Source organism: Elephantulus edwardii, unplaced genomic scaffold, assembly GCF_000299155.1.
Source record: "Elephantulus edwardii isolate Elephantulus edwardi_28Jun2011 unplaced genomic scaffold, EleEdw1.0 scaffold00062, whole genome shotgun sequence".
NCBI classification, from domain to species: domain Eukaryota; kingdom Metazoa; phylum Chordata; class Mammalia; order Macroscelidea; family Macroscelididae; genus Elephantulus; species Elephantulus edwardii.
Genome location: NW_006399812.1, coordinates 16,799,543 through 16,808,935, shown reverse-complemented (window position 1 = coordinate 16,808,935; position 9,393 = coordinate 16,799,543). Strand labels below are relative to the sequence as shown.

General features: G+C 42.1%; 1 pseudogene; it reads right to left on the bottom strand.

Moving 5' to 3' along the window:
* Positions 1-235: 235 nt before the first annotated feature.
* Positions 236-1,973, bottom strand: LOC102851818 (annotated as a pseudogene).
* Positions 1,974-9,393: the final 7,420 nt, after the last annotated feature.

The window sequence follows — 9,393 nt, the reverse complement described above, 5'->3', positions numbered from 1 at the left end:
CTTCTCTTATCCTAGTCCCACAGATGTTGATGATTGGCAAGATCATGTATCTCCAATTAAGGCAGATGGAGACCAGAGGGGGCTAAATGGCTAAAACAAGCCAACTTTTAGGCCAACACTACAGCACTTTAGAAGGCTCACTTAACGAAGTTAATTACTATTTTAATTTCTATCTCCTTACATTAGCTTTGTCTGGTTTGGATATTATTTTTCAGTTTAGCTAATTTTAATGGAACTAAATGATCATACAAAAAATTGTATACATATTCAAAACAAAACACCCTTTCTTGGAATTATGGCAAGAAAACAGTGGGAAATATGTCCTTGAGGAGATTCTTCCTGCAGAATCATCTAGAGATGAACATTTTGGCCTTTTAACTTCAACTCCATCAGCTTCCATCTTCTTCCTCTTCTTTCACTGACCATCAAGTTCTGCCTTGTCATCATTTCTTTGAAGCAACTGGTTTTTCTCCCTTTAGACATCTTGATGTCATACAGGAATGCAGCCTTGGGCAAAGCCTCCTTGTTCATATATTCACTGTATTCTTCCTGAGTATCAAAGTCCCAGTGGCCTAAGAGGCTCTTCTTATTACCTTGGTCCATTTTGCTATAATCCACCTCCTCATCACTGTCCACAGCCTTATCATCCATTGTGGCTGGGTAGCATTCTGCATAACTAACTACTAGACATGGTGAAGAAATCTCCCAGCTGCTTTTTTGTCTTCTAGCTTCTTCAGCAATTCCATGCCTTCTCAACCAGTAGACCCAACAAATTCCTTCCTCATTGACGGATGTAATTGGTTCCTTAGCAGACCCAGTCCTTTGTTACCATACATGGGCTCATCATCGAATTTGGGCTTCTCAGAATAACTTTGTCTCTTCTCCCCCTCTTCTCTCTTGTTCCCGGTCATTGTCCTGATCTCTTTCTCATTCCTGCTCCTGGTCATGATTTCCACCTTGCTATTGATCACGATCCTGTTCTTAGTATCTCCCATTCCTTGTCCCGAGGTGTTTTGGTTGAAGAGGGGACATAATCGACAATGTCTTAAAAAATACTCATATCTGCCTCTTGAGGCTTCTTCCCTTTATCTTTCCTCTTGAGCTTCTTGTTTTGGGTACTCTGACTCAGGTAGGAAAGGCTCTAGGTGAGCTTGCTGTTGACAATGTCATTTGTAGTTAGTGTAATCTGAGCCTCCATGGTGGGGCAATCAGCCTTGCTTTGGATAAAGGTGATGGAGATATCTGTATCAGCATATTCATTATCCAAGTCCACCACATAAGCCATGTGGTCAGGCAAGAATAACTGATTCTGCTCATTTGCTTTGCTTTTGAAGAGCATGTGTGGTAAACATTGCAGCCTAGATGTGATTTAAACGAAATCTTATTTTCAGGATCTTCAATTTTTTGTTTGTTTGTTTTCTTTTGGGGCATTTCCATCAATTCTTCCTCTTCTTTCTCTTTGTTGGCAATCTCAGCTCATACCTTTTGAAGAAGAGCAAAATCCAAGGCTTTCACCAAATGGGTGTGTTTCATGTCATCACTCAAGAATTTTTACTTCTGAATCAGTTGTCTTCTCTGAAGCTGATTTATCTGCCACAGTAGTGGGGCCCACAGCCTTATAGTTAGCAGTGCTGTTTGCTCATAATCTTTGTTCCCACCATCTCTTCATTCTTTGGCATAGTCCTGTATTTCTTCCTGCTCTTATTCAATTTCTTGTTGGCATAGGTTGGCACAATAACTTTTCTTTTTCCTCCTTCATGCAGCTGGGTCTTCATCCTCATTGTATTCCCGTGGCATCTCATGATGACATAACTTAGAAGGTGGTACAGAGGTGGGGGTAGCCCTTGGGGTCATAAGAAGTTTCCTCAAGCCTTCACTGGTGAGTTTTGATTGGTGGAAGGAATGAGGATCTTCCACATCATGGCCATCTGGGGCTAAAGGTTTGAGAATGGCTCGCTGGCTCACTCCAGCATTTCATTACTGGTATTTTTTTTTCTTCAATTTTATTGGGAAAAACCTATTGGGGGTACAAGGAGGTGAGGATTGGGGCAGAAGGGTGAGGATGGGCAGGGATGAAAATTGCAGGGGTGCAGTTGCAGAGCTGCACAATTTGGTTGGTGGGAGGAGCAGGGGAAGGAAATGAAAAGGATCCAGTGGGGACAAGATGCTACAGGGGAATGGTAAGCATATTCCAATGGTGATTAAACCAACTGTCTTATTAATTTGGGAACTGGATGCAGACTCTCTGACTTCTTCAAGCTGAACAGGGGTGTAGATGTGAAGGGGGAAAGGGAGAACACTTTATCACCTTACTGGTGGTCTTGGGTTAAAGCTGCTTGTCTTCTTGTTCTGTTAGAAGATATTTTCCCGACATTTGCTCCCCTCTGACTGCAAAATGTTTTCCTAGGTGGGTCCAGTGGGGATGGCTGGTTGAACCCAGAGGCTCCATCCTCCTCACTTCCTTAGCTGGCAGTTATACTTTTTGTCACTGGCACTGGGTTCAGGGTCAGGTCTGGAGTAAAACTCAGTGTTAAGGTTACCTATAGGAAAGGGAGCAAACCTAGAGAGAACTAACTTGTGAGTTACAAATAGAAGGGCTTTGGGGGTGTTATTTTCAGGTTTACTGGGGGAGAGGGTGGCAAAAAGTAGCCTAGATAAAATTCTCTGGATACCCTAGGCATTTTTTTCTACCCAGGGGTCAGATGGCACAACCTGGGGACTGAGGAGCTCACCCTGAGGGCCGTGATGCCTCTCCCCAAGCCGGGGGCCGAAGAACAGCACACCCCGAGCAGGGCAACACCTCCCAGGAGCTGGCTGGTACACCCCCCCTCCAATTGCCCCCGCCACAGTCTGGACCCCTCGCCTGACCGAAGACTATGTAGCCAGGGACAGAGTCCCCAATTCCAGCACCACCACTTTTACACCCCCCATAAGTGGTCATACTGTAATTTGAAGTAGGTGTCACTGACCTCCCCCTTTCTAAATGGCAAAGGGAATCTGAGAGTTGTGAGCAGACTCCCCCCAGGTCTAAACAGCTTTTGGCAGAAGCATTCAACAGATCAAAATATGTGGTGCATTTAGGATGTCAGTTCTCTTGGACATGGTGCCACTGTTAAGTGTCATCAAGTAGACAACTCACAGTGACTTTCAACAATCCATTGTATCGGTGATCTTCTTCTCTGGCCTGTCCAAGGAAACCCAAAGCTGCAGGTGGCCACCCGCTTCTCCTGCTGCTGCCGTCTTGGCTCCAAGAACTCTCCCCAGAACAACTCCACCTTGTGGCAGTGTGGTGACTCCGCTGCACCAGTCTCAGGGAGGCTTGGTGCCTACCATCCATCCTGGGTAAGGGAATCCCTGGGTTCCGGCAGTGGGAGCTTCATGGAGCTGCTGCTATGGCAATGCATTGCGGGCTCTGCAGGAGAGGGCTGGGAGCTGTGGGACTCACCCATTCCTCCCTGGGAATCCTTGAATTCCTGTTGTTGAGCCTCTATCTTCACTGAAAACCAGTCATCAACTGTTTAACTGTTCAATTATCAATAAACAGAGGTCTGTAGAAGGCCATAGTGGCCGTGTTCCAAGTTGTCCGCTGCTCCCGCAGCTCACCACGTTGTCTCCACCTCCACCGCCATCTTGGATCTCATTACTGGTATTTTAATGCCTACACAGACTTTGGTACCAACAAATGGCTTGATCTTTTGTGCCTGGCTTTTCAGACTCATCACGACATCTATGAGGTTCATCCATGTTGTTGTATGTAGCAAAAACATCCTGTTTTTCCCTCCACAACCCTGTATGCCACTGTTAAACAACAGATGGTAGACATTAGAGTGATTTCCACTACTAGTATTTATACTATGAATGGTCTTGCAGGTATTTTGAGGGCTATAAGTCAATCTTTCACGTACACCCACAGGTGGAATTGGTAGGGCATATATGTTTACCTTTGGTGCATACTGTCAATTAATTTCTAATACAGCTTCCAAAGTGGCTATACCACACATCATTAATGTGCAGAAGTTCTAGTTCTCCCACTTCATCAACATTTGATATTATCACTCATTCATTGCTGTTGAGTCAGAACCTACTTACAGCTGGCCTCTGGCAGGTTTTTGGAGGCTGTAAATTTCAAGTGAGGAGATAGTCCATCTTTCCCTATTGGAGCTGCTATTGGATTTGGCCACCAGAGAGATGCTGCCTTTTAGTTGGCAGCACAACTTCCTATGGATTACACCACTAGAGCTCCTTTTTTATTATTTAAAAAAAAAAAACCAACCCAACAAAAAACAAACCAAACTCCTTTTTTTAATTTTTATGTTGTTGTGCACTGTCAAGTCAGAATGGACTCATAGCTCACCCTCCAGCAGAGGGTTTTCAGAGACATATATCATGGGAGGAGATTGCCCATCTTTCTCTTGTGGAGCAGTTGGTGAATTTGATACACATACATTTGAATTGGCAGCACAATTCCTTACCATTAAGCCGCCAGAGCTCCAGTTTTGATATTATGGTCTTTATAATTGTAGTAATTTTCTTGGGTGGTAGAAAGATATTGTGGTAAAACCAAGATTCTTCTTGAAGGCTAGGATTTTTTTTATTTTTTATTTTTGTGTGCGTGTACCATCAAATCAGATCTGACTGGTACAGGAGGAGATTGTCCCTCCTTCCCCGGCAGAGCATCTGGTGGATTCGAACCGTGCGCCTCTGGGATTGTAGTTGCAGCTCCTTGCCACTAGGCCACCAGAGCTCCCCTGAAGGCTAGAATTTTGAAGCTCCATCTCACGTACTTTGGGCATGTGGCCAGGAGGGACTAGTCTTGGAGAAGGATATCATGCTTGGAAGGGTGGAAAGACAGTGCAAGAGAGGAAGAGGAAGACACCAGATGAAATGGATTGACACAGTAATTGGGGCAATGGGGTAGGTGTGTCGGAGTCAGTGAGACTAGCTCAGGACAGGGCAGAGTTCAGAGTTGTACATAGGATTGCTATGAGTTGCAGGTGACTTGATGGTACATAACAACAACTAGGTATTTATATATCTTCAATTTCTTTTAAAGAATTTTAAATTGATATTTAACTGCTTTGTAGTTTTTCTAAAAAAATTTATAGACTTGGGCAGACATTTTACTAAGGAAGATATTCAAATAACCAACAATCTCAGATAAAGATGATCAACATCATTACCCATCAGACAGATGCAAAACAAAACCACAATAAGGCACCATACCTTACTCCCACCAGGATAACTAAGATTTTTTAAAAAGTAGATGATAATAAATGTTGGCAAGGGTGTAAAAAATTAGGACCCTTACTTATCTTTTCCTAGTTGTTGTTGTTATGTGCCTTTGATTCTCTGAGACTCATAGTGACCCTATGCACAATTGTTCTGAACCCTGCCCTATCCTGAGCCAGTCTCACTGACTCCGACACATCTAATACCATTGCTCCAGTTACTGTGTCAATCCATCTCATCCAAAATCTTTCTCTCCTGCACTGTCCCTTCACCCTGTCCACATATACCCAAAGTATGTGGGACAGAGCTTCAAAATCCTTGCCTCGAAGGAGAAACTTCATTTCACCCTCTCCAAGATAGACTTGTTTGACCATGAAACATTGTTTAATACTCTTCTCCAGCACCACAGCTTATAGGCATTGGTGCTTCTTCTGTCATCCTTAGTCATTATCCAGCTCTCTGATGCAGAACAAGTAATTGAAAATACCATGGCCTGGATCAGTTGCACCTTAGTCTCTAGACTATTATCATTGCTCTTTAGCACTTTGGAGAGGTCTCTGATAGCAGACTTCCCCAATGCAATTTTGATTTTCTGTCTGCTAGTGCCAAGAGTGTTGATTGTGGAGCCGAGTAAGCTGAAATTATTAACAACCTCAATCTCTTCTCCACCTATTGCAGTGCTGCCAATTAGCCCAATGGTTAGAATCTTTGTCTTTTTTTTTTAGAATCTTTGTCTTTTGATGTTGAACTCCAATCCATACTGCAGACTACAGTCCTTGACCTTGACTTTCTGTAGCAAATGTTTAAGGTCCTCCTCAGTTTCAACAAACAAGGTTGTGTCATCTGCATAATGCAGGTTGTTGATGAGTCTCCCTCCAATCCTGATGTCACATTGCTCTTCATAAAGTCCAGCCTCCCAAATGATCTGTTCTCCATACAGATTAAAAAGACATGGAGACAGGATGCCTCCCTAGTGCACCCCTTTCCAGATTTTGAACTATGCAGTGTTTCCTTGCTCTATCCTTAAGACTGTTTTCTGGTTCAAGTATAGGTTTTGCTTGAGCACAATCAAGTGTTCTGGGATCCCCATTCTTCTCAAAGTTAGTCACAATTTGTTGTGATTCACAGTCAAATGCCTTTGCATAGTCAATGAAACACAGATAGACATTCCTCGGTACTCTTTGCTTTTAGCCAAGATCAATCTGACATCCATTCTTAGTACAAATAAAAAATTTTACAGTCATTGTGGGAAACATTAATATATTTAATATAAGATTTAAATATAATATTAAAAATATAATTAACACGTGATGCAGCAATCCTGCTCCTCGGTATATATTAAAAACAATGCTGTGAACAGATAAAACTACACCTATGTTAATTTCAAAGCTACTCAAAATAGCTAAAATGTGGAAACAACCCAAATTTCTAATAATGCATAAATGGATAAACAAAATTTGGTCCATACATACATATAATGAAATACTACTCAGCCATAGTTCATAGGGTAGCTATGAGTCATGCTCGACCTGAATGCAATCAACAGCAACAATAACAACGCCATAAAGGAGAATGTAGTCCTAACATATGCTGCAACATGGATGAATTTTCAAGGCATTATGCTGAGTGAAATAAGCCACCAAAGGACAGGTGTTGATAGGTATAGCGAGTCAGCGCTGACCCACCTGCATGTAATAAATCTCTGCTCAATTCTGCACCATCCTTACAGTGTCTGCTGTGCGAATCCACTGGTGCAGCCACTTGTCTCAATCCATTATCTTTTTTTTTTTTTAATTGGCACTTTGCCAAGTGTGCTATTTTTCTCAGGGGTTGACTCTTTGCTGATGGCATGCCCAAAGTATGTGAGACAAAGTCTAGGCAAATAAACAAAGAATACAGGTGGGAGAGTAGGTTATATGTCCAGCTGTGACCCAACAGATCAGCACTTCACATCCATCAGCCACTCCATTAGAGAAAAATGAGACAGTCTTCTCTCATTAAGATTTACAGCCTGAGGAACTCAATGGAAGGTTATCATGAGTTAAGTCTACTCAACCATAGGGGGAAAAGAAACATATGTTGCTGTTGTTAAATGCCATTGAGTTGTAGACAACTCATATCGACCCTATGAATGAAAGACCTGAACACTTGTATAACTTTTGTCGTTTCTCCACGTTCAAAGAGTTTCCAGAGGCAAGCCATTTCAGAAGTGGACGCCACCCCTGCTTCCAAGCTTGTTTTAATTGGGAAGCTCCACCAAACACTAACCACCATGGGTAACCATTATTGCATTTGACACATCAGGGTCACAGTGTTTAGCCTCACAGCAACCACGAGTTACCTCTGTACAGCAATTGGATAGAGCAGTGCTATACCACTTAAAAGAATATTTGACCAAAAAAAAATTAAAACAGGCCTGAGGGCCACAGATTAAATCACCCACCTTTGACCTGGAAGCGTAACTTTCAATCCACTAGGCCAACAGAGCTCTCTCTATGCAATTGTCGCTATTGTTAAGTGCCATCGAGATATAGATGACTCATAGTGACCCTATAAATGAAAGACCTGAACACTTGTATAACTTTTGTCGTTTCTCCACATTGATAAGAGTTTTCAGAGGCATGCCATTTCGGAAGTGGATGCCACACCTGCATCCAAGCCAAATCACATCATCTTACACCCATTAGTGAGTCAACATTCCATCCTAATCCTCACCAGAATACATATAGAGACCAAAATTCATTAGCGGTTATCTTGACAATACTTAACAACAACAACAACAAAGTGGTGAGAGGATGTGGATGAAGGGAACTATTCCTTGGAAAGTAATGTTTTTAAATGCCATTGAGTCTACTATGATTCATAGCCGCCCTATGAACAAAATATCTGAATCCTGTCCTATTCTGTGCCGTCCTCATCATCTCTGCCACACTACAGCATATTGCTACAGTCTCTGTGTCAATCAACCTTGTCGAGAATCTTCCCCTCCTTCATGGACACTCCACTTTTCCAGGCATGATGTCTTTTCCCAATAACTGGTCCCCTCTAACAACATGCCCAAAATATATGAGGCAAAGTTTCACCATCTGTCCTTCTAAGGAACATCCTGGCTGCATTCCCTCCAGGATATATTTGTTTGTTCTTTTGGCAGTCCATGGGCTATTTAGTGTTTTTCTCCAGTACCACAACTCAAAGTCAATTATTCTACTTTTGTCATCTTTATTCACTATCCAACTATCAGATGCATAGCAAGTAATTGAAAAGACTAGGATTTGGATCAGGCACACCTTAGTCTTTAAACTGACATCCTTGTTATTCAGAACTTTGGAGATGTCCCTAACTGCAGATTTTCCTTTGATTTATAAAGAAATAATAAATCTTCACGTCATAAAGAAACGTGCGCCAAGATTGGAGGAAGACTCATCAACAATCTGTATTGTACAGATAAAAAACCTTGCTTGCTAACAGTGAGAAAAACTCAAAATGCTTGCTGCAAAAGATCAAGAGCCAGAGCCTTCAGTATGGATTACATCTCAACTTAAAAAAAACAACCCAATAATCCTTGCCACTGGGCCAGCAGGCAGCATCATGATAGATGGAGAAAAGATAGAAGTGTCATTTTACTTGGATCCACAATCAACATCCATGGTTGCGGCAGTCAAGAAATCAAGACATATTACACTGGGAAAACCTGCTGTCAAGGATCTCTGCTAAGTATTAAAAGAGCAAAGATGTCAGTTTAAAGAGACTAAGATGCATCTGATCCAGGCTATCATAATTTTAATTTTATTCTTATGTATCTGAAAATTGGACAATGAATAAGAATGACGGAAGAAGAATAGATGCCTTTGAATTGTGGTATTGGTGAAGAGTACTGAATATACCATGATCTACCAAAAGAACAAACAAATCTGTCATGAAGGAAGAGCAGCCAGGGTACTCCTTAGACGCATGGGTGGTGAAATTTGTCTCATTACATTGGGAATATTTTCAGCAGGAACCAGTTCTTGAAGAGAAATATCATGCTAGGAAAGGTCAGTAAAAGGTCCTCAATGGTAAAGGAGGTCAGAATTGCTTCCACTGTGGAAAGCTGGGCCACTTCAGTAGACAGTGTCACAGACGAGAGCCACAGATAGGCAAGGGAGTAGAGAGGAAGCTCCCACT